This window comes from Ursus arctos, unplaced genomic scaffold (assembly GCF_023065955.2).
Source record: "Ursus arctos isolate Adak ecotype North America unplaced genomic scaffold, UrsArc2.0 scaffold_10, whole genome shotgun sequence".
Lineage (NCBI taxonomy): Eukaryota > Metazoa > Chordata > Mammalia > Carnivora > Ursidae > Ursus > Ursus arctos.
This window is the reverse complement of record NW_026622764.1, coordinates 29026801-29050745: the sequence shown is the minus strand read 5'-3', so window position 1 is coordinate 29050745 and position 23945 is coordinate 29026801. Positions and strand designations below refer to the sequence as shown.

The 23945-nt window shown below is 37.7% G+C and overlaps 1 protein-coding gene and 1 long non-coding RNA gene across 14 annotated transcripts in view; one reads left to right on the top strand and one right to left on the bottom strand.

Moving 5' to 3' along the window:
• SCEL (sciellin) overlaps positions 1–23945 on the top strand; it is a 279618-nt gene that overhangs the window by 32208 nt on the left and 223465 nt on the right. The window lies entirely within an intron of this gene.
• LOC130542910 (uncharacterized) overlaps positions 14479–23945 on the bottom strand; it is a 66335-nt gene continuing 56868 nt past the window's right edge. The window contains exons 2-3 of one of the 3 annotated variants that reach the window (XR_008957791.1): positions 17002–18233; positions 14479–16783 (exon numbers count right to left, since the gene is read on the bottom strand). This is a non-coding gene — a long non-coding RNA (uncharacterized LOC130542910). Of the gene's footprint in view, positions 18234–23945 lie in introns of all 3 variants that reach the window. The other 2 variants (XR_008957790.1, XR_008957789.1) reach the window with 2 other exon arrangements.

Below are 23945 nucleotides of genomic sequence, written 5' to 3'. Positions count from 1 at the left end.
AGAATTTTGAAAAACCTGTATCTGTCAGCTCATCAATATCCGAACACTTAAAGATTTTTCTTTTTTTTTTTTTTTTAAAGAATTTATTTATTTATTTGACAGAGAGAGACAGCCAGCGAGAGAGGGAACACAGCAGGGGGAGTGGGAGAGGAAGAAGCAGGCTCCTAGCGGAGGAGCCTGATGTGGGGCTCGAACCCAGAATGCTGGGATCACGCCCTGAGCCGAAGGCAGATGCTTAACCACTGCACTACCCAGGCGCCCCAGAACACTTAAAGATTTTTCTAATGAGATTATTGATGAAATTAATGGATGTGATTTAAATATATATATAATGAATGAACTATGTCAACATTTGGAAGCTCTGTATAACTCAGTGAGCAAATATTTGCAAAATGACCAGTGCAGGATGTTACAAAATCATGGGTAAAAATCCATTCAAAGACCAAGGCAAGCCAATAGATTCTATAACAGAGAATGAAAAATTCGCTGATATGGTTTTAGATTCTATATTGCAACTAACTTCTAAAAACTAATCTTTGCCCAGTTTTGGTGTAGTTACCGTTGAAAAATATCTGCAGTTATCTCAAAAGGTTATTAAAAAATACTCTTCCCATGTCTAACTGTATATCTAGGTGAGGCTGGATTTATATTTCAGCCACAACAACATATTACAATGGATTAAATATAGAAGCAGATATAAGAATCCAACTCTTACCTACTTAAGCCATAGTTTAGAGATTTGCCCAAATATAAAACAATAGCACTCTTCTAATTTTTCAGTTTTGGAAAATATGTTATTGATGTTAACATATAAAGCATTTGTTACTCTTTTTTTTTTTTCAGATTTTATTTATTTATTTGAGAGAGAGAGAGAGAGAGAGAGAGAGCATGAGCAGGAAGAATGGGCAGAGGGAGCCCCATGTGAGGCTCAATCCCAGGACCCTGGGATCATGACCTGAGCTGAAGGCATATGCTTAACCAACTGAGCCACCCAGACACCCCTGTTTTTGTTTTTGTTATTTTTTTTTACAGACATAACACCTAATTATTATTATTTTTTCTACTCTCAGCAGTGGATAGACATCCAGACAGAGAATCAACAAGGAAACAGATGTTTTGAACAATACTATATAATTTTTATTATTATTATTTTTAAATGACATCATTAGTCATTAGGGAATACAAATCAAAACCACTTAACACCCACTAGAATGGCTATAATAATCATTTTTTTTAAGTAGTAAGTGTCGATGAGGATTTGAAGAAATTGGGACTCTCATACATTATTGGTGGGAATGTAAAAAGGTGTAGACAGTTTGGAAAACAGTTTGATAGTTTCTCAAAAAGTTAAACAGAGAGTTATACAGCAATTCCATTTCTAGGTATATATTTAAGAGAATTGAAAACATGCTTATAAAAAAGCTTATACAGAAATGTTCATACAGCATTATTTATAATAGCCAAGAAGTAGAAACAACCCAGTTGTCTGTCAACTGATGAATGTATAAACAAAAATTATATATCCACACAATGGAATATTATTTGGCCATAAAAAGGGATAAAATACTGATTCATGCTACAACATGGATGAACCTTGAAAACATTATACTAAGTGAAAGAAGTTAGACACAAAAGACCACATACTATATGATTTCATTTACATGAAATGTCTAGAATTGGCAAATCTATAGAAACAGAAGGTGAATTAGTGCTTGCCAGAGGCTCAGAAAAGGAGGGAATGGAGAGTGACTGCTAAGGGATATGGAGTTTTTTCTGGCTCCCTGCTAAGGGAGATGGAGAGAAGCAGACTCTCTGCTGAATGTGGAGGCTGATGTGGGGCTCAATCTCATGACCCTGAGATCATGACCTGAGAGCCAGAGTCAAGAGTCAGACACTTAACCTACTGAGCCACCCAAGTGCCCCGAAATATATACTTTTAATATGGTCCATTTTATGGTATGTGAATTGTATCTCAATAAAAAAATTTATACGCCGGAAAAAAAAAACCCCAACTGTGATGTTAGGGGTTAGCAGCTAATACTAAAGTTATTCCCATTTCAAAAATGTTTTGAGTAGCAGGGTCTAAAGGATTGAATATTTGATATAACTCATAAAAAGATACAAATGTTGGCGATTTTAGAAATATTCAACTTTTCTATAATTTTGCTTCGGACCTGGCTAGCCTTAGTGCTTTGCTTCATTTAGATGCTAATGAACATTACCATAACACAAAAGCCCTACATTTTTCACTTTCAGCAATGGTGAGTGAGCTCAGTGACAGGGACTGAAGCCATCCGATTTCATGGGACTTGCTGACATCTTAGGGTACCTGCCATTAAGAAGGGAAGAAAATGAGATGGAGGGAGTAGGCAGTTGGAGTGGGGGTGGGGTGAGTGGTACTCTTTGTGGGAATGGCAGCAGGACTGTCCTGATAGTGGTGATACACAAATTATCTGGCTGGAAGTGGCATCACAGTTTGCAAAGGTTTACCCATTATGAGGCAGAACTCTATTAACAATTCCCCTGGTGGCCAGACCAGCAGCAATCTCAGAACCCTAGTCCTAGCAGAAAGGGATTAAGCACCCCTGTCCCAATGGCAGAAGACAGGAACTGGGGTGAAAGACCAGCCATAGAGATTAGATGATACTGTCGAGTGTGAGGAAAATGCTTTAGTTTTTGTGGCACAGATTTCCAGAGTTTGTCCTAAGTACCAAGCTGAGGTTACAGAACTAACTCTAGATCAAATCAACAAGGATTTTTTTTTTTTTTTTTTTAATCCTAGGCTTCCATTTTGGCTTGGGAGGAATTTCTGATGGTGTTAAATGCTTATTCATCTTGCATGTGGACTTTTGTTTGCTTTTTTTGTACAAGTTTTAACCAATGATGAGAACTTACTATTACTGAAAGACAAAATTACTGAATTACTGAATATTACCGAATGACAAAAAAAATACAATACAAATTGTTGGGAACACTGTAAACTGACAACAAAGAAAATGGGGGCATTGAAAAGTATTAATTATAGAAAAACATACTTTGCAATTTTGTTGAGTTTCATTGTATATTTTAAAATTGGTTTAATTTCCACTTTTAAAGATAAAACTTTTCTCCTCCTCTTTCATTGAGAACAAGCCCCAATTAACAGAAATACAACGGTGATTTGCATAACAATAACTTCCTTGGCATTAGAAAAGCTTGGCATTTGATTTTATCTAAATGAAGGGTTTCGTCTCTGCAGGCCACAACAATATTTTTGTCTTAAAATTTTGTAATTTTTCCATTATTTTCTGAAATCTGAATTTCAGTACATAATATATCATCGTGCTCCTCGTTGGCATGGCTGAAAACAACCTCTTTAAACTTTTATAGCTTGACCCAATCTCACTTTCCATTTGTACCACTTCCTCCTATGCTCTAGACAACAGATTGGTCTTTTTCACATTCCCCAAATAATGCATGGTCTTTAATGGCACCACACAGAATCAATTACTCCTAGCTCTGTATTCCCACCACACTTTATTTCTCCAGGCACAGTGGTTTTTTACACTACATACACTCTAAAGTACTTATGCAGAAGTGCCTCAAGGTTCTCATGTGTCTCAAGATTCACCTCTCCCTGGGTAGAGAAAAGAGAATGCGCTCTAGAGTCAGATCTTACCTGGCATTTTAAACCCACCACTCATTAGTGGATTAAACTTGGTGACTCATTGATTTTCTGACCTTTAGTTTCCCATTTGTAAAATTGGATGAGTAATACCTAGCTCATAGGGTCATTGTGAAGGTTGAGTAGGATTCTGTAATACAATGGGCCTGGCCCATGCACAAATGCTAACTCCTTGCTTCCCCCTCTCAGCTTATAACATGTATAATTTTGACAACACGGTTAGTATCTCTCCCACTCCTACCAGTGGGGAGGGAGATAGAGCAGTATCTGGCCCAGACACTTTGATGCATGAATGAATAGCTCTGAGTTTTCTTTCCGAATTTCTTGGGAAGTTGTGTCTTTTTACCTGCTTTAAGTGAATAGTTCTGTGTTCATACCAGACATATACTCAATTCAAATGGGAAATTGAATGAGATTGCAGCTCTTTCACCTTCTCCCTCATCTTCACCTTGTTTTGGATTCCAAATGGTCATGCTTTCTAGAATCCTAATTGGAAATTTGAGATGAAAAATATTGTTTCTTCATATTTGTACTTATTTTATTTAGCTTTTCATTCTGTTTGTATTATTTTGCTCTATGTAGTTCCAGGATACATTCTTCAACCTCATGGTTGGTTTTCAAATAATAAGGTTTTTAGTGCTTCTGTTTTCTTTCTCAAAATTAACCAGGTTCAGTAATGGCTTCTTAAATTATGAAGTCATTAGATCCCATAGGTATGCTTAGAGAACAAAAAAATGACAACCACAATTATTGCTATGAAAAATCCATAAAAGATAAATGAATGGTGGTTGAGTAATAGCTTTTTATTCAACAAAGGATGAGATATTTAATCAGAGGTTTTTCTTTCAATGCTATATTAAAAACTTTCATATGTTCAAATTTAGAATTATTGTCTTAGAATGTACAATGGTTATTGAAAGTTCTTACTTTTCTCTTACAGAAAATTTTATTACCATGGAAAGGTCTCTGGGCAATGCTTTTGATCCTGAACAAAGCAAGTCATATGTATCATTAATGAAATTTTTATACTGGAATAAAATAGTTAAAAAAAAAACCAGGTAGCTTTTTCAAAAATAATTATACAAACCAGGGTACTATTGAAAATTATCTCTTTTTAATCATTTTAGAAGTGAAAGTTCAGAGGAGGTTTTGGCTTTGCCAGGAATACTCAGGAAAAGTTATCTAGAGTTCATATTTGAGTGAAGTCTTGAATAATAGGAATTTGAACAATGAGGAAGTGAAGAAAGCATTTCAGGTGGAGGAAATAGCCTTCACTAGTTGATGTTGGGTTTAGCTTTTATGTGATATTCCTACAAATGTTGAAAATAGGTATTATGTCTGTCTTTACTCTTTGGGTAAATGTATGTATTAAGAGGATGAAAAGAATAGGCAATTTCTCCTTCTTTATCCTCCTTTTTTCTTCTGGAACTAGTACCCAGCAAAATAGGCTGAGCAGTGTTCCAGGTTGCTACTAGAGTGTTTCTAAAGATGCAATCTTAGTGTCACTCCCAAAGACCATCTCTGTTCCACAATGTCCTTTTCCTGCATTATCTATAAAAATTGCAAAACCTGAAACTCATACATGCTACCTTGTGAAACTGCCTTAGAGAAGATTCTTTGGTCTTGCCTGAAGCGAAATCTTCAGTCTTTCCATAATCTATGCCTTGTTATATATACTATCCTGCTCCCTTTATTTTGCAGGCTTTATCTTGGGGACGGAATCCATGTCTTGTACTTCTTTATATTCTTCTATGAGTTTAATATAGTGCTAGAATCTAGATAGAGCTTCCTAAATACCTCTTAGATTGCTTCTTGATTTGACCATCGTGGGAATGAGAGAAACTGCTGAAAAAATATGTAAGGCTGGTCAAACTGCAGATATGGTGGTGAAAGGGAATGTGTGTTGGATATTTACCATTGCCTTTCCAGATCCACCCTCCATCCTACTCTGACTGATCTTTATGGACTGTATCAATTTGCTCCCTTGCCCTTTGGCTTCCATTTGGGTTCAGCCAATAGGAGGAATTGGAAGGAAATCTGAAGGACAGAAGGAGGGAGGTTAGGGTATTTATTCACCCTGGTTCCCACTCCGCAGGAATTCATGGTTGCTTTCCTCTAGCTGAGTCCACAGCTGCTTGTCAGTATCCTCCTCCCACACATACAGCTATAACCCTCTTCAGGTTTCAGTAATTGCTTGCTCCTCTTGTCCTTTCAGATCTAACAATGAGAATGACTCCCAATTATTTTAGCCTTGGGGCATGTCACTATCATTTGTTGATTTCCTTGACCCTGCTCACCCCTTCTGAAGATCTTTACATTCAACTCTCTCATTATGCACCTACTCATATCTTGCTGGGATTCTAACTGATACAGGTGGTGGCCATAACTTTCTGAGTAACTCTGGAAATCACAATTTGCATTTTATTGTTGTTATTATAGAGCACAATTTTTTTCTTATTTAATGTGAATATTTACTTTCCAGGAAAAAAAAAAAAAAAACCAGACATCCTGATATGGATGCTTGAGGAGACTACTATAATTTTAAATTATGACCTTCAACGATTTGTGAAGAAAACCAAATTTCTTACTCTGCACTCCATTTTTATAAGCTTGTTTATGTAACAAAGATGTTTCCTGCCCAATGATTCAGTGATCCATTATTAACCAGCCTTGTTCATTCTAACACATTGTTTTTAGGAGCTTAATTGACTTAGCCCTCCCATACAAGACAAAACTTGCTCAGGAATCCCTTTGACTAGTAGAGTAGTTATATAGATAAGAATGTGAAATCAATGTTTGGGTGATTAATAAATGATAGTCACACTGGCTCCACTTTTTTTTTTTAGTTGTTGAAAGGGTAATAAGAAAGATCAAAATACTATTAGAAATAACCGAGATATAGGATCTTTAGGTAATTCTTAATTTATGGATGAATAAGGTAATTCTAAAAATATTACTGCTGTTGTGTTTTTTTGTAAAAAAGGAGCTTTCCCTTTCAGTTAACGGCATACATTCATCAGATATTTTATGTTATGATGTATGATTTTTACATTCATGTTTCTGTAAACATGAGAAATATCTAGTTGATAGCAGTGCTAACTTTGGCTATAATCTTATGATTCTCTTTTAAGGTTGTCTTCTAATTAGTACTAAGAAATGTATACTTTTTGAAGCATATTGAGAAAAAATACTTCTCTAGAATGTTCTTTCTTCATGATTCTTTTGGAGCCAATTTGTACTTGAATTAATGAAGAAATCTCTCAATGTAGCTGGAAACTATCATAGTAGGAGCTCTAAAGACACAAAGTAAATGAATGAATGAGTTTTTTCTATATAGCTTTAGAAATAGCTTAATAAAGTGTCTGAACAGCAGTATAACAATTATGTACTCATATGCTCTGTCAGAGTATATTTGAGTTCCTTCTCTGTTTCCAGTCCTGGATTGAATACTAAGGATAGCTTTCATTAAAAGCCAATGTCATGGAGGTATTACATGTATCAGGGGTGGTGCTCAGATATTTAACAAATCATGCATCACAGTCCTATACAATCAGAAGCGAAGCCAGAAGTAAACAACAGATTTAGCTGGACCCACATATCTTACCTGAGTGTCCCTGAGACTTAATTCTTCTTGGTTTCATCATTGACTGAAGATTTATACTTGCCCCTTATTTGAGATCAGGATAGCTAGGTCTCCCTTCTTTATCTTTGTGTCCCTGTTGCTGATTCTAGACTGTGCCATTGTTCCTTTAAGTACATCAGTCCTTCAGTCCCAGGTGCTGATTTGAATTTTGGATCTTCCACTTCCTTAGCTTCTGGTTATCCTCTTGACTTTTTTTGGTCACATACTTGTTTCTAGGTTCCTGATCATATTGCAATATCTATTTTACTTCTTCAGTGTCCGTCACCATCCCTCCTCTGACCATCACATGATACTTCATCTCTACTTTTCTTATGGTGCTGGTTTCTTTTGGTTACTTAAGTAAAGGTCTTACCAATCCTTCTAGACTGTAAACTTTTGACAGCAGAGAGCAATTCTTATATATTTTTTAAAAGATTTTTATTTATTTATTTATTTTAGAGAGGGAGCAAGAGCATGAGTGGGAGGAGCAGAGGGAGGGGGAAAGAGAATCTGAAGCAGACTCTGCACTTGGTGCAGAGCCTGATGTGGGGCTCAATCTCATGACCCTGAGATCATGACCTGAGCCAAAACCAAGAGTCAAATGCTTAACTGACCATGCCACCCAGGTGCCCTGAGAGCAAGTCTTATAGAACTGGATATACATTAATAGCGTCAAATATTGAGCAATTATTGTTACCTTGTTCAGTATGAGAATGCTATTATGGTTATAGTTTTAGAATTCCTTACCTAAAAGAGATATATACTGAAATACTTAAAAGGTGAAATATGTATCTGGCATTTATTTAAAAATACCCTAGGAAACAAGTTTTGGGATGCAGAGAAGATAAAATAAGGAAAATAAAATATTGGCAATTATTAAAGTTGAATTATGGGTAGATTGGGGGTCACTGTACTTTTTTCTCTACTTACATGTTTGAAAATTTCCATAATAAAGGCTAAACTATGTTTTAATATAAATTACACATAACTATAAATATAAAGAAAAATAATGATAAATATAAATAAAAATCTATATTAAGATATTTATTCACAGAATTGACTCCTAAATTGCCCCTTCCCTTGGTCTGGCATGATTGCTGGATACCATAAACGTCTTCCTTATTCTTATCTAAAGGGGATGTCATCTGTGGTGTCCACTGTGCTCACAATAGTTTCGTCTTTTCTGGAAATGGATTAGAACACAGGAGCAGGCCTCTAGTGGCCATACCTATGCTACACGGCACTCCTATGTTCCAGCCAAGTTCATTGATCCAGATGTAAATGGACACACACTTGAGCCAGTCATACTCTCTCTTCTGACAATTTGAAACTTTAAGAGAGAAGCACACAAACTGGTCTGATTGGAAGCCTGTTGTGTTAATGGCAATGCCCAGAGATAAGGTCTATGAACTCTCACTGTAAGGTTTTCTAGTTGCCTTTGCCCCTGTCTTCCTGTGGTTTTGTTGTCCACTTCTTCCACTGATCCTGTGAAATGCCTCAGTATTTGTCCAGTAAATCCCTCTCTCCACTGTTTTTTGTTGAAGTTACCCAGAATTTGTTTCTGTTACCTAGAATAATAAAGAAAAACTTATCTAATGTGTCATCTGAATGAAATGAACTTATTCACATAATAAGGAACAGAATAGAATGTCTGAATTCAGCACATTTCTGCATATGAAACACTTTTATGTGTTATTGTGCAGAGGATTTCCTTTCTGCTTGCTTGCTTTGCTATGTTCAACAATAATTATTGAGTACCTACTATGTGCCTACACTGTGCGACAGGTGCTGAATATGATGAGAAAAACAGAGAAAGTTCTTGCCCTCATGGAACTTATGATTTTATGGGGAGATAGATATTATCAACTAATGATACTTGCCATTGTGTTATTAGAGAAATGAGTATCCAAAAGGAAAGGAATATATTTCAAAGAAGGTGAAGAACCAGAGAACCTGATTAAGAATGGGTGGTGGGAGTGGGGAGTGAACTTGATTTGAGGGCTAAAAGATAAGCAACATATAATTATATGAGAGGATGGTAGAATGGAGAAGGGAGTGAAAAGTCATTCTTGAAAAGATGACTTCCAGAATTCTGTCCTATCAACAAAATGGATGAAAACAGAACTCCTACCTGCAAAAAGATGTTTGTCACTGTCTGATTAATAATTAAGACTAAATTGGAATCCATCTAATGTTCACCATTAGGACAATAGTTAAACTAGTACATTCACTTTATTATAAGAGCAAAAGCTCCCTGAAGTTTCACTGGCCAGAAATGTGACAGCCTGTCCTTTCTAAACCAGGTACCAGTAATGGCAATTGTGGTGAATGGCTTAGAAACTAATCTTGATTTCTGACCCTCAGGCTAGAGAAAGACCCATATCCCCTAAAGCACATGGTTGTTATATGAACAAGACAGTTGACAAAAAGAAATGGCTATTGCCTGGACAACCAACAATGAGTGAGGCAGACAAATCAAGTGACCTGAGTAGAAGCTATTCCACAGGAGCTGTGCGTAGGGAAATTTGATTGGAGAGGGTTTGAGAGAGAGTGAAAGGAGAGTAATTACAGCAGTAAGTATAGACAACTCTTTTGAGAATTTTTGCTATAAAAGCTACAAGAGAAATGAAGTGGTAGCTGGACAGGGATGTAGGGGCTAAGAGAGATTTGTATCTAAGATTGGAGAAATTACTGCATATTTAATGTTGATGAGTTTGAAGGCGAAAGTTGAGATGCAGAAGAGAGGAAGTGATGTTGATTAAGAGAGAGTTGATACGTATGAATGTATACATGGGAGGTTGGTCTCACAAAAAGGATAATTCATCCACAGTGATAGGAGGCAAGGAAGGGTCGGGCCCAGATGTAGTAGATTGTAGATAGTGTAGGGAGCTTGTGTAAATTCTCTTCTGATTGCTTTTGCAGAATCCCAATGTGTAAAGTAAAGTATTCGATAAGTTTCTCAGGCAGATTAAATTCTTGTTTGGCAGAGAATATTTCATTGTGTTCCCATGAATAATTTCCATGATGTCTTGATTCTTGATTTTAACTAGGCTGACTGTTAGTACAGTAAGGTTATTGTTCTAAAACTATATTTATAAATAGATCAGTGGGATCAGTGCTAGGATAGAAGGAAGTGTCCCTGTACTTTGAATAAAATTCAAACTCCTTATTGGAGACTACAGATCCCTACATAATCTGATCTTTGTCCACCTCTCTAAACACATCAAGTATTATTCTTCCCTTGCTTATTCTGTTCCGGCCAAATTGTCTGTCTTTCTTTTTTGCTGATGTCAAGCTCATTTCAGTTTTGTAATCTTTGCACTTCCTGTTTCCCTCTTCTTGGAACACTTTTCCATCGGGTATGCATAGGGCAGTCTCACTGGCATCATTTAGGGCTCAGTGAATCTCTGTAGTCCCTTTATCTAAAGTTGTGATACCCTGACCAACCACTAGTTTATTACTGCATTTTGCTTCTTTGTACCATTTAGCACTAACCAAAATTCTATTACTTCTTTCTTAATTTCTGCTTCCCCAGCAATTAACATAGAGCCTGGTATATATTAGGTGCCCAAATTCTTTTAAATGATTGAATAGAAAAAGCTCTGTTCTTATCCTTAATTGCATTCAACCTTTTTATCAGCAACTTAGAAAGAGACATAGAATAATATGCTTATCAAATTTGTAGATGCTGCTACATGGAACATATAAGTATCCCAATGTGTTGAAACGAAGTGCTGAAATAAAACTATTTTAACAGGGATGAAAGCAAAATGTCAAATTTAGGTTAAAAAATTTACTATAGAATCATAGCTCAGCAATATTTCATGAGTAAAAAGGCCTGGGAATTTTAATTGTAGATTGCAGAGTGGCTAAAATAGTTAGCCTGAATTAATAAAGGCACAATACCCAGAAAACAGTGCCCTATGTTCTGCTGGGTTAAACCCACAGCTGGAGCAGTGTGCTTCTTTAGGTTATTTGATTGTCTGAACATATTTTTACACTTACATTTAAGTCATTATTTTTCAATGAGCAGTATAAATTGTTGTGTTAACTGGCCAGCAACTTCTGTTCTTGCAGGCAACATGAATGGAAAAATGAACTTGTAATCAGCTAGATGATTATCAAACGAAAGTAATAGTTATCTTTGATGACATCAGATTCTTGAGTTACCTCCACACCAGGTGTGTCTGTAGACGGTATGATCCTCTCCCAAGGCTCTGCCTCTCACTGGGCTCAGGTCTAGGGGTGATAATGGCTCCCTTCCATTGTTGGTCGTTGGGGATGCAACATGCCTTGTTGGGTCCCCTAGTTCTGCTCTCATTCTTGTTAGAGACCCTCCATTAAATTCTACTCAACATCTCAATTTCCTTTAGGACACTAGCATAGCTTTTGGGATTCCCCAAGCTGTAACATTTTAGGAGGGGCAAATTTTGCTTTCCTTAATCATTATACACGGACCTCAGTTGAAGTATTTGTAATGATAACTTTTTGAATACTTGTGTGTGCCCAATATCTTGTATGCCTTATTCCTAAGTCTTAAAGTTATAGAACAAGGTAGGCATTATTATTTGCATTTTACGGATGAGGAACTTAAAGCTCAGGGAAGTTAGGTAATTTAGCCAAGGTGATTGTTTATAATTTTGAGTTTGACTCTAAGGCCCACATTGCTATTTCCATTATACCTACTACCTCTCTTATCTCCACCATGCACACTGGATTCTCTTTTGTTAGTCTGAATACTTAGCTGGACTCTCTTGAGTTTTTCAAAGGTAGATACTATATTGTATTCTCTTATCTCCGCTGTCTAGCATAGTGTCGGGCACGTGGGAGACATGCAACATATTTTTTGAATGAGCGGTTAGAGGAGAAATGTTGCTTATCTGTTAACCTATATTTCTATTCTTTGGGAATACACATCAGGTCTTTGATTTTATATTTACTTCCCCATTAAAGGCCTTCATGCTCCTTTTCTCTTTTTATCACTGGCCCTCACTCTCATGTACTTGATTTTCTTCTATATGCATTCCTTGCTGAACGTTTAGACGTGTCACACATCAGAGACAAACATGTATCTGGCAACTTGGAAATGGTGAGAAAATAAAAATGCAAATAATGATAGTATCTATTCAGTGGGTCTGGGGTTAAGAGTAGTGGGAAGACATTGTTAAAAGTCACTTAAATCCTCCCATACTTTCTCTTAACATATACTGTTTTGTTTGGATACACTATTGGTGGTGTTGATTCTGTCCCTGCCACTCGTAAAATGAAGAGGTTCCACTTTGTATATTTTAGCATTTATACAGTGGATACATTGGGTTAATTGCTTGTCATAGGTTATCATACGCGTTATAGCATATATACTTGTCTTAGAGAATGGCTTAAGAAATACCAAATGAAGGACACCAAATAACACGCCTGGACATTGTAATTCTCCTCATCTCCTTGGACATGGGTCAGGTATGCTAATCTATTTTATAAAATGTTTAACAAAAATGCTGGCCAAACTTAAGAGCCACACTGTTCACTTGCAGCAGCATGTTCTATGGTAGGGAAAATGCAATCCAAGTCTTTGCTTTTATTCATGTAGTAATGTTTTAGCTTCTGCCTCTGGGCCCCTAATATGGAAATAATCAACTCAGAAGTCCTAGAACACTGAAATGTTACAACTAAACAAGACAGTATTAGATTAGAGAAGAAATCTGACTCCAGATTTCTTTTTAATTTTCTGACTAGTTTTTTCTTATTAAACTTTCCTCCAATGTCTTATTTTGAAAAAGTTCAATTCAATGAAAAGATCAGAAGAATGGTAAGATGAATATCCATATACCCTTCTCCCAGATTAACTAATTGTTCACCTTGTGCCACATATGTTTTATCCCCTTTTATAACTAATAATAATTACTTTTTGAAGCATTTATAATAGATAACTAGTAAAAATTTCACACTCATTTTATTGCCTTTAGTAGCAACTAGATTTATAAATGCTGTGAGGGTAGGAACCAGGCCGTCTTGCACATTGCTGCACCCCTGGCACCTAACATAATGTTTGGCATGTAGTAGGAGCTCAGTAAATATTCATTGACTGATGGGCTGAGTTGTTCTTTATACATTTGGCCGTGACTAGCCGAACAAATCAATAATCGAAGTTTGAAAGAAATTAAGTCAATCTGATCTTGAAGCAAAATATCCAAAAGTGTACTCAAGTTTTAAGGGAAATATGTCTAAATCCTCCTCTTATTTCTCCAGGCACTTATTAGAAAGCCTTTCATTACATAGGTGCTTATTAAATATTCCTGAAGAAAACTTGGTTAGAGTATCCAAAATAGTTCTGACTATGATCAAACTTAGGAAAATAAGCCTCAATGATAAAAACTTAGAGAGTGAGTTTATTCAGACTGGGACAATTCATGAATGGATCTGATGTCTCAGCTGGTTCCTGTTGCAAGATTGAGTCCGAGCTGGAATTCAGGGAAGAGGAAGAACAATGAACACAGAACAGAAAAAAAAAAAAGTAAAATTAATTAAAACTACTACACAGGAATTCTTAGACATAAAGTGTAACTTCTGAAGAGTGAAGGCTATTAAGTTTTGAAATTGGAGGATTTACAGAGGTAATTCTCTTCTGTAGATCTCCTCTTCTGTGGAGGAATCCACTACAACATAGACTTTCTTGTTTTTTATATGTTTCTTACTAAAATGACCACATCTAAACATACCAAATAGATCTTTAAAAAAAAGTGTCAACAGAATATTTCCCCTTTTCCTGCATAATAAAGTTCAAATATCTTAGCACATAATTCAAGAGCCTCTGCAAAAATAACTCCCAACTATCTTAATACCTTCACTTTTCCTGTTTCATGCCTAGCTTGGGTTGGTCTAAGAGTGGTGGTCCAGAATCTTCCTAAGCATGTTCTATGGAACTCTAGTGCCCCTAACAGAAAGCATCTAGCATCTCTAATAAGATCATCTGGTGTTAAAAATTTTGCATGGTGAAAAAGTTTGGGAAATGTTTCATATTAGATCACTGACCCACCTACTATAGGTTCAATGATAAATGAACCTCATTAGCCCAATCAGAACTACATTAGCCCAATCAAAGGATCTGAACAATTCTGCAGTTGAGAAATCAGTTTAATGTATAGTTTACCAAACTTACTTGACCAAGGAGTTGTTGTTGTTGTTGTTGTTGTTGTTTTGGATGGCAGAATATTTATTAACATCATGAAAGATACTTGTGTTCTCCAGAATACAGTTTGCAGAATGCTGCTTAACCATCGTAATACTTGGAATTCCTTGAATGTTGCTCATGCCATTCTGACTGGAATAACTTAATTTATTTAGAAAAACCCCCATCTTTAAAAAGATATTCCAAGAGACTTACAAGAAGGAAGCCATAAAAGACAGGGAGTAATTGTGGAACTAATTCCATGATTTAGACCCAAGTTTAAATGCTCTCCAAGGTCTGTAATCAACTGTCTATTATAAAGTTGGAAGCACAGTCTTTAAGTACAGTTCTTCTGCATTTTCTCCTTACTTTGACTAATTTCAACCTCAGAATTTGGTGTCATTTACATTTTAGTCTTTAGGGTAAAGATTTTTAGAATCAAGGAATTTGTACAAAAATCCTATGTGTGGAGTGATGGAATGATATTTGAAGCAAACTGTGTCCATGAAGTTAATAGCATTTGGTAAGTTCAAAAGTGTCACCTATTGAGTTTTGCAGGATTTATTCAAATGAGTGTCAGTTATTGAAAGAATGACATACAACTTTGGGCATGAGTCATGTAGGTTTGCAGCCAGCCCCAAAGGGTTTGTGTATGTGGCAGAGTGCTGTAAATACATGCCTCACCATGCTTACCATCCAGCATCACCAGGAGCAGCAGATGGTCAATCGTTGCCACTGACTGAGGCCTGCTAGGATCCCATAATTGAAGAGGGACACCTGATGAAGACTCTCCTGCTGCTGGTGGGGCTGCTGCTGACCTGGGAGAATGGATGGGTTCTGGGAGACAAGGTAGTCTCAGACACAGAGCTCCAGGAAGTATCCACACAGGGGAGTAAGTACATTAATAAGAAAATTTAAAATGCTCTCACAGATAAAGCCCTAATAGAACAAATGTAGAAGCACAAATCACTACTCAGCAACTCAGAAGAAGCCAAGAAGAAGAAAGAGGATGCCCTAAGTGATACCAAGGATTCTGAAATGAAGCTGAAGGCGTCCCAGGGGGTATGTAATGACACCATGGTGGCCCTCCAGGAGGAGTGTAAGCCCTGCTTGAAACAGACCTGCATGAAGTTCTACACACCCGCCTGGTTGGCTGTCAGCTTAAGTTATTTATGAACCAGTTCTCCCATCTACTTCTGGATTAATGGTGGCTGCATGGACTCCCTGATGGAGAAGACTGGCAGCTGACACGTGCCCTGGACATCGTGCAGGACAGCTTCAGCCGGACATCCAGCATTATGGACAAGACTTTCCACGACAGACTCTTCAGCCATGAGCTGCAGGATACTTCCACTACACACCCTTCAGGTCGTTCCAGGAGAGGCCTCTTTTCTTCAGTCCCAAGTCCTGCATAACCCAGAACAGAATGTGTTCTCCGGCATATTAACCCTTGAACTTCCACAACATGTTTCAGCCCTTCTTTGACATGACACACCAGGCTCAACAGGCCCTGGATGTCAACTTTCATAGAATCCCCTACCACTTCCCAATGGAATTCACAGAAGACAACCAAGACCATGCTGTGTGCAAGGAGAGATCCGTCACAACTCCACAGGATGCCTGAGGATGAAGGACCAGTGTGACAAATGCCAGGAGATCTTATCAGTGGACTGTTTGGCTGGCAACCCCTCTCAGGTCCAGTTGTGACAGGAGCTTAACAGTTCCAGTTGTGACAGGAGCTTAACAGTTCCCTCCAGCTTGCTGAGAAGTTCACCAAGCTGTACCCTGAGCTGCTGCAGTCCTCCTAGGAGAAGATGTTCAACACATCCTCTCTGCTGAAGCAGCTGAATGAACAATTGATCTGGGTGTCCCAGCTGGCTAATATCACTCAAAGTGAAGACCCATTCTATCTCCAGGTCACTATGGTGAGTTCCAGACTTCTGACTCCAGTGTTCCCTCTGGCCTCACTAAGGTGGTTACGAAGCTCTTTGATTCTGACTTCATCACTGTGATGGTCCCAGAAGTCTCCGAACAATTGTAAGTTTTTGGACACTGTGGCAGAGAAAGCACTTCAGGAATACCACCAAAAGAACTGGGAGAATGAGATGTGAACATTACCTCTCTAAATGTGGGAGTGTCTGAATTCAGTTGCCCCCAAGATGAACCATAGTCCCCTAAAAAGAGCTCTGCATGTCATCAAGTGACCAGGCCTTGCCTTGAGGCCCTCCTGTCCCCTCACCCAGCCTTTCCTCCCTCTGGACTCTGCACTGTAATGCCTGCGTTCACTGATCATGGGAAGAAATCCCACTAACTCGTTAAAACTGCCAGTAATCTGAAAGAAAAAAAAAAAGAATGACATACATTTAAATAAATAAAATAAAATGAGAATCTTTCTTGGCCAACAGAAATGACCTTTATGACATATGCTTGTGTGCTTATTTAGAGAAATAGAGAATGGATGAACTATTTGTATTGAATACTCATTACTTTGTCTGTTTCTCTGAGATGTTCATAAATTGTGTCATTTATTCACTAATTTTTTCAACTTACTGTTAAGAGGCAATTTCCATGGGTTTTTCATGTTTCTGCACATCTTGTGAGCAGAGGTAGTGATAGCATTTTGTTCTGGATGATCTTTTCAAAGATGTCTGAGAGTGAACAGAAGATAAAAATAATATCTTTCTCTGGAGCAGAGAGCCAGTCTTTTTGCTGTCCAATATGATTATTTTCATTATTGTCCTCCTGAGCCGCTTTGGACAGGTTTTCTTGTAGCCCAATCTCTTGTAAGAAAAAGTTGGGAATTCTCAAGCTCAGGGTATCTCAGCTGTGATGCAAACCCATTGGGTGAGCAGCACTTGTATAGGCTGCTCTGTGTAACCTATGAAACTTGAGGGATAAGAGGAACCAACACAAACATGAAGTTCAAGGTGTTGACTGTGCCATGAGTAACACAATCTTTTGTCTCCAACCCAAGGGTCATGTGTCTTCTGCCACTATCCAAAAAACTATGGCAGACTAACTTGTCAGCTTGCAGAAGTTGGTAAAATCTCAGACCTGTAACAATGTTGTTGTTGTTGTTGTAACAATTTTTGACACTTGTAGGAAGCATCCTCTTCAGGGATATGGGTTTGGAAGATTTTTTTCCTGGATGTCGTCAAGGCTTGACCTGAATCAGGATCCCTGGTGTGGATCATTACTAGATGATTAGGTGGGGCAAAGTTGAATCCAGAGAGAAAAGCACTGCTGGCCTGAGGCAAATATCAAGTGAACAGGGTCTTATCTAAGAAAAGCCATCTAAGCTGGGTTTGAGGTAGACCTGAATGAGTGAACAGACTAGGAAGTGGGCAGCCCTCCAGAGTTAGGATGGCTCACATAAGCACATATCCCAGACAAAAGTGGTCAGAAGCAGGTTGGCAAAAACTAACCACTTGATTCCTTTCTATTCTAAAGCATGACTTTTCATACAGAATGGGCTCTTTTTCCTCCTCCATAAGTGACCTTTAGGTAAGAATTCGAGTTCTTAAGTTGCTAAGTCCTTGGGCTGTTCTACTCCCAGATCTGGCAGGCCCTAGTCATTGTCATTATTAGTGTTTAAAAGAAAATGATGTTCTTTGCCTGATCGGGAACATTGGCTGAGCCCTGATATTTTCCTTTCTTAGGGTGTGTTGGTTCCTGGTGTCCAGTTGTCCAGGCTCTTCTCCAGGATAGGCTTCTGCTCCTGGGACAAGTAACCCTTAACTGTTGGGGTGGAAGTATGACACTTTGAGCCTTAAGAGATCACTCTGGACAAATAAAAACAAACAAACAAACAAAACAAGTTAATAGTGGCTTCAGTAATAACAAATTTCCAAGCGATGTGTCATTCAGTTTTCTCAGTATAAACAGTTACGGCTCCCTCAGGAATTTGGAACTGTTGGTTGTGCTCTTTCTAAAGGGGAATGTGGTTAAAATAACAGCAGTCAGTCCAAGCTGGCAGGCCAAAGCAGTGGTGGCTAAGCCTCTTTGCACTCGTAAATAGACTTATAAAAATGGGTATGCCATGAAATGCAACAGCCACAGCACAATCACGTGAAAGTGTGTGGAGAAAACTCCCCAGCTATTTCAGACGCTTAATTTTGACCCTAATTATTGTGCCCCTCTGAATAACTTAGCAGTTATTCTATAATTGTTATTGGCAGGATCAACAAATATACAAATTTTTATTACTTTTTTTTTTTTTTGAGAGAGAGAGAGGGTGGGTGGGGAGTGGTGGAGGGAGAGAATCTTAAGCAGGCTCCATGCTTTGTGCAGAGCCTGACGTGGGGCTCCATCCATCTCAAGACCCTGAGATCATGACCTGCGCCGAAGTCAAAAGTCAGACACTTAACTGAGTACCGAGGCGCCCCACATATTTTCATTACTTTAAGGAGAACATTTAGGAGAGATTTATCTTAGAAATGTATAGTCATATGTTGTCTATGTTCTTGTATAATATACTTATATAATCTTATGTATAAGCAGTGGGGACCATGCTTCTGGAAGTTGAATTTAGAGTAAAAAAGGCAACATGAGTGAAAAAAACCCCAAAGTGTAGGCCTTGGTCTTGAAGCAGAACTGGCTGTCATAAACCAAGTTCAAAAGCAATCCAAGAGAAGCAGGTAGAATGAGATGGCATTAGGAATTCTAGGCCACATTGGATTTTAGGACAGCTGGTTAAGAGGGAAGACCACCTGATTAGAAGTGCAGGAAAGCAAAAGAAATGTTTAGCTTGGTGGCAGAGAATGGGAAAAGCAAATACAGGTAGAAGGACTATTCAGGCTTTTCTGTGGCTCAGGGTACATAGGATAACTATAAGCAAAACAAAGCACCAGACGAGTGTCTGACAAGACTGCTTTAACAGAGCAAACTAGGTGGAGAGGGAGCTACGAAGAACCTGCAAACTATAACCCAGTCTGTTCTGTGCCTGGTCATAGCTGTGTTGTTAGGAGCACCTGGAGCAAGACTGGGGCTGTTGTGTCTCCCTCCTTTGGCTGGAGAACAAAATGTCTCTGATGGGGAGGGTTCCCACCAGTCTGGGTTGGTTAAGAGCCTCTCAGCCAAGTCTGGGATGAGTATAAGCAAGAGTAGAGCTAAAGCTAACTGCAGTAATTGGGAGAGGAGATTTATATACACTATCATCCTGAGGGACCAGAAGGCGTCAGAAGTTCTGGGAGGGAGATGGGGTAAGCATTCCTTTTTATTGTGTATATTATGTGCCAGGCTCTATGCTAGGTTTTGGGAATACAAGATGATAAAACAACACCTACCCTCTGATAATTTAGAGTGCCATAGCTAAACTAGACAAGCTGATTACAATAAAGTGTGGTAAGAACTGTGGTATCAAGATTACTACAGGACTCTCCAGGAATACACAAGGTGGTGGTGAAGGGCACATATTGTAAAAGATGGCTTTCTGGAGGAGGTGATCATCAAATTGTGTCAAAAAGATGAGTAGAGGGGAGGCAAGTAAAGACGAAGATTTTCTAAATTGAGGTTTGCGCAAATCCTGTGAATTGGGAGAAGGCATGATGCATTCTGGAACCTTCAAGGTTTCAGGGTAAATGAGGCTGGAGAGCCATAAGGAGCATCACATATTCTCGACAGTGGTGGAAAATCAACCACTCAGTTTTAGGTTTCTCAGACCAGCTCCAATCATGGATAGTAGTGGCTGTCTTAATTATCTTTGTGCCCTTTTCTAGGCAAGCTGATCTTGTGGGGATTTCCTCACCATGGAACAGAGTCCAAGCTCTCTCTTCAAGGGCTAGAGGGTGGAGAGGGACTAGAAATGGCCTCTTTATTTCATATATACCCACATGCTGAGATGCTAGCACTCTTCCCGCTTTGACTTTAGAACGAGGTCACAAACGAGCATACCCAGGTAAACCCGTGGTGACTTTTTCCATGAGTTCTCCCCTTAGCAGAGGGATATGGACCCATACGCGTCAATAAATAGCAGACTCTTGACAATTTTGGGGCCTATCCTTTAGGTCTTATAGTCCTTGGGCTGAATTTATATTTACCGTCTTCCTTTCTGGTTTAAAGATGTTGCAGAAAATGAAAATGTCATGTTTGTTTAGTACTGCTTAGATATTATCTGTGGTGATGGATTGTTGCTATGAATATTTGAGTTGCTATGAATGCTCAAAAAGGCAGAGTGTGGGTTAAAGTGAAAGTACAAGAACACTGTATTAACCACAAGATTCTGATGGTTCTGGTGCTAGATGGCAAGTTATGAGGCTTGTGTTGCCCACCTCATGTGGCTATTTGTAAGATTAAATCACAAAAGGTATATGAAAGGGAGGTGTCCCTAGGATACTGTATATATATAAGATGTTATTATTTGACATGCTCCTTGTCTAGCTTTCTAAAAAAAGAGCATTTTTTTGAAATATATCTTTTAGCTGAGAATGAGTTACCATGGTATTAGAGATACTTTAATGAAACATTGACAAATAAATGAAAAATAAAATGTTGTCATTTGTGAGTTTTAGAAAAATTCCAAGATAGTTAACACACTGTGTAAATGAGTTTCAGGTATTCAACACTTCCATAAAATACCCAGTGCTCATCACAGCAAGTACGCTCCTTAATCCCCATCACCTATTCCATCTATCTACCCACACACCTCTCCTCTGGTAACCATCCATTTGTTTGTTCTCTATGGTTAAGAGTCTGTTTCTTGGTTTCTCTCTCTCTCTCTTTTCCTTTGCTTGTTTGTTTTGTTTCTTAAATTCCATATATGAGTGAAATAATAGGCCTTTGTCTTTCTCTGACTGACTTACTTCGCTTGGCATAATACTCTCTCATAATACTCATAATTCTCTTTAGCTCCATCCACATCATTACAAATGCCAGGATTTCATTCTTTTTATGGCTCAGTAGTATTTCATTCTCTCTCTCTCTCTACACACACACCCACACATACACACACACACATCTTCTTTATCCATTTATCATTTGATGTACACTGGGGCTCTTTCCATAATTTGGATATTACAGATAATGCTGCTATAAACATCAGGGTGCATGTGCCCCTTTGAATCAGCATTTTTGTATACTTTGTGTAAATACCTAATAGTGTAATTGCTGGGTCTTAAGGTAGTTCTATTTTTAACTTTTTGAGGACTCTCCATACCATTCCCACAGTGGCTGCACCAGTTTTCATTCCCACCAACAGTGCAGGTAGGTTCCTTTTTCTTCACACTCGCCAACATCTGTTGTTTCCTGTGTTATTAATTTTAGCCATTCTGACAGGTGCGAGGTGATGGTTCATTGTAGTTTTGATTTGTATTTCCCTGATGAGGAGTGATGTTGAGCATCTTTTCTTGTGTCTGTTGGCCATTTGTATGTTTTCTTTGGAGAAATATCTGTTCATGTATTCTGCCCATTTTTGAATTGGATTGTTTTTCGGGTCTTGAGTTGTATTAGTTCTTTTTATATTTTGGATACTAACACTTTTTTGGATGTGTCATTTGCAAGCATCTTTTCCCATGCCGTAGTCTGCCTTTTAGTTTTGTTGATTGTTTCCTTATGTGTGTAGAAGCTTTTTATTCTGATGTAGTCCCTATAGTTTAGTTTTGCTTTTATTTCCTTTAGCTCAGGAGACATATCTAGAAAAATGCTACTATGGCCGATGTCAAAGAAATTACTGCCTGTGCTCTCTTCAAAGATTTTTATGTTTCATGTCTCACATTTAGGTCTTTAATCTATTTTGAGTTTATTTTTGTGTATGATATAAGAAAGTGGTGCAGTTTTATTCTTTTGCATGTAGCTGTCCGGTTTTGCCAACACCATTTGTTGAAGAGACTATTCTTGCTCCCTTTGTTGTAGATTAATTGACCAAATAATTGTGGGATTATTTCTGGGTTTTCTATTCTGTTTCATTGACCTATGTGTCTATTTTTTGTGCCAGTACCATACTGTTTTGATTACTACAGCTTTGTAGTATAACTTGATGTCTGGGATTGTGATACCTCCAACTTTGCTTTTCTTTTTCAAAATTGTTATTGTTATTCGGGGTCTTTGTGGTTCCATATAAATTTTAGAATTGTTTATTTTAGTTCTGTGGAAAATTCTTTTGGTACTTTGACAAGGGTTGCATTAAATCTGTAGACTTCTTTTAGTACTATAGGCATTTTAACAATATTTGTTGTTCCTATCCATGAGCATAGGATGTCTTTTCATTTCTTTGTATCACCTTCAATTTCTTTCATCACTGTTTTATAGTTTTCAGGGTACAGGTCTTTCACCTCTTTCAGTAGCTTTATTCCTAAGTATTTGATTACTTTTGGTGCAACTTAAATGGGATTGTTTTCTTAATTTGTCTTTCTGCTGCTTTATTATTAAAAATGCAACAGATTTCTGCACATTGATTTTGTATACTGTGACAAAATTTCTATCCTGAATTCATTTATCAGTTCTAGTAGTTTTTTTGTGGAGTCTTTAGGGTTTTCTATACATAGTATCATGTCATCTGCAGATAGTGAGAGTTTTACTTCTTCCTCACTAATTTGGATGCCTTTTATTTCTTTTCTTGTCTGATTGCTGTGACTAGGACTTCCAGTACTATGTTGAATAAAAGTAGTGAGACTGGACATCCTTGTCTTGTTCCTAACCTTAGGGGAAAAACTCTCAGTTTTTCATCATTGAGTATGATGTTCACTGTGGGCTTTTCATATACAGCCTTTATTATGTGGAGGTATGTTCCCTCTAAACCTATTTTGTTGAGGGTTTTTTTTTTTTTATCATGAATGAATGTTGTACTTCATCAAATGCTTTTTCTGCCTCTATTGAAATGATCATATGGTTTTCATCCACTCTCGTTGATGTGATGTATCATGTTGATTGATTTACGAATATTGAACCACCCTTGCTTCACAGGAGTAAATCCCACTTGATTGTGGTGAATGATTTTTTGATGTCCTGTTGGATTCAGTTTGCTAGTATTTTGTTGAGGATTTTTGCATATATGTTCATAAGAGATATAGGCCTGTAGTTCTCTCTCTTTTTTTTTTTTGTGGTGTCTTTATCTGGTTTTGGTATTAGGGTGATGTTGTCCTCATAGAATGAATTTGGAAGATGCCCTTTTTCTTCTATTTTTTGGAATAGTTTGGGAAGAGTAGTTATTAACTCTTCTTTAAATGTTTGGTAGAATTCACCCACGAAACTGTTTCTTTCTGGGTTTTTGTTTGTTGGGAGGTTTTTGATTACTGATTCAATTTCATTGCTGGTAATCAGTCTGTTCAAATTTTCCCTTTCTTTCTGCTTCAGTTTTGGTAGATTATACATTTCTAGGAATTTATCTATTTCCTCTATCTCTTCTGATTTGTTGGCATATAGTATTTCGTAATATTCTCTAACGATTGTTTGTATTTCTGTGGTGTTAGTTGTTATTTCTCCTCTTTCATTTCTGATTTTGTTTATTTGAGTCATCTCTTGTTTTTGATGAGTCTGGCTAAAGGCTTATCAATTTTGTT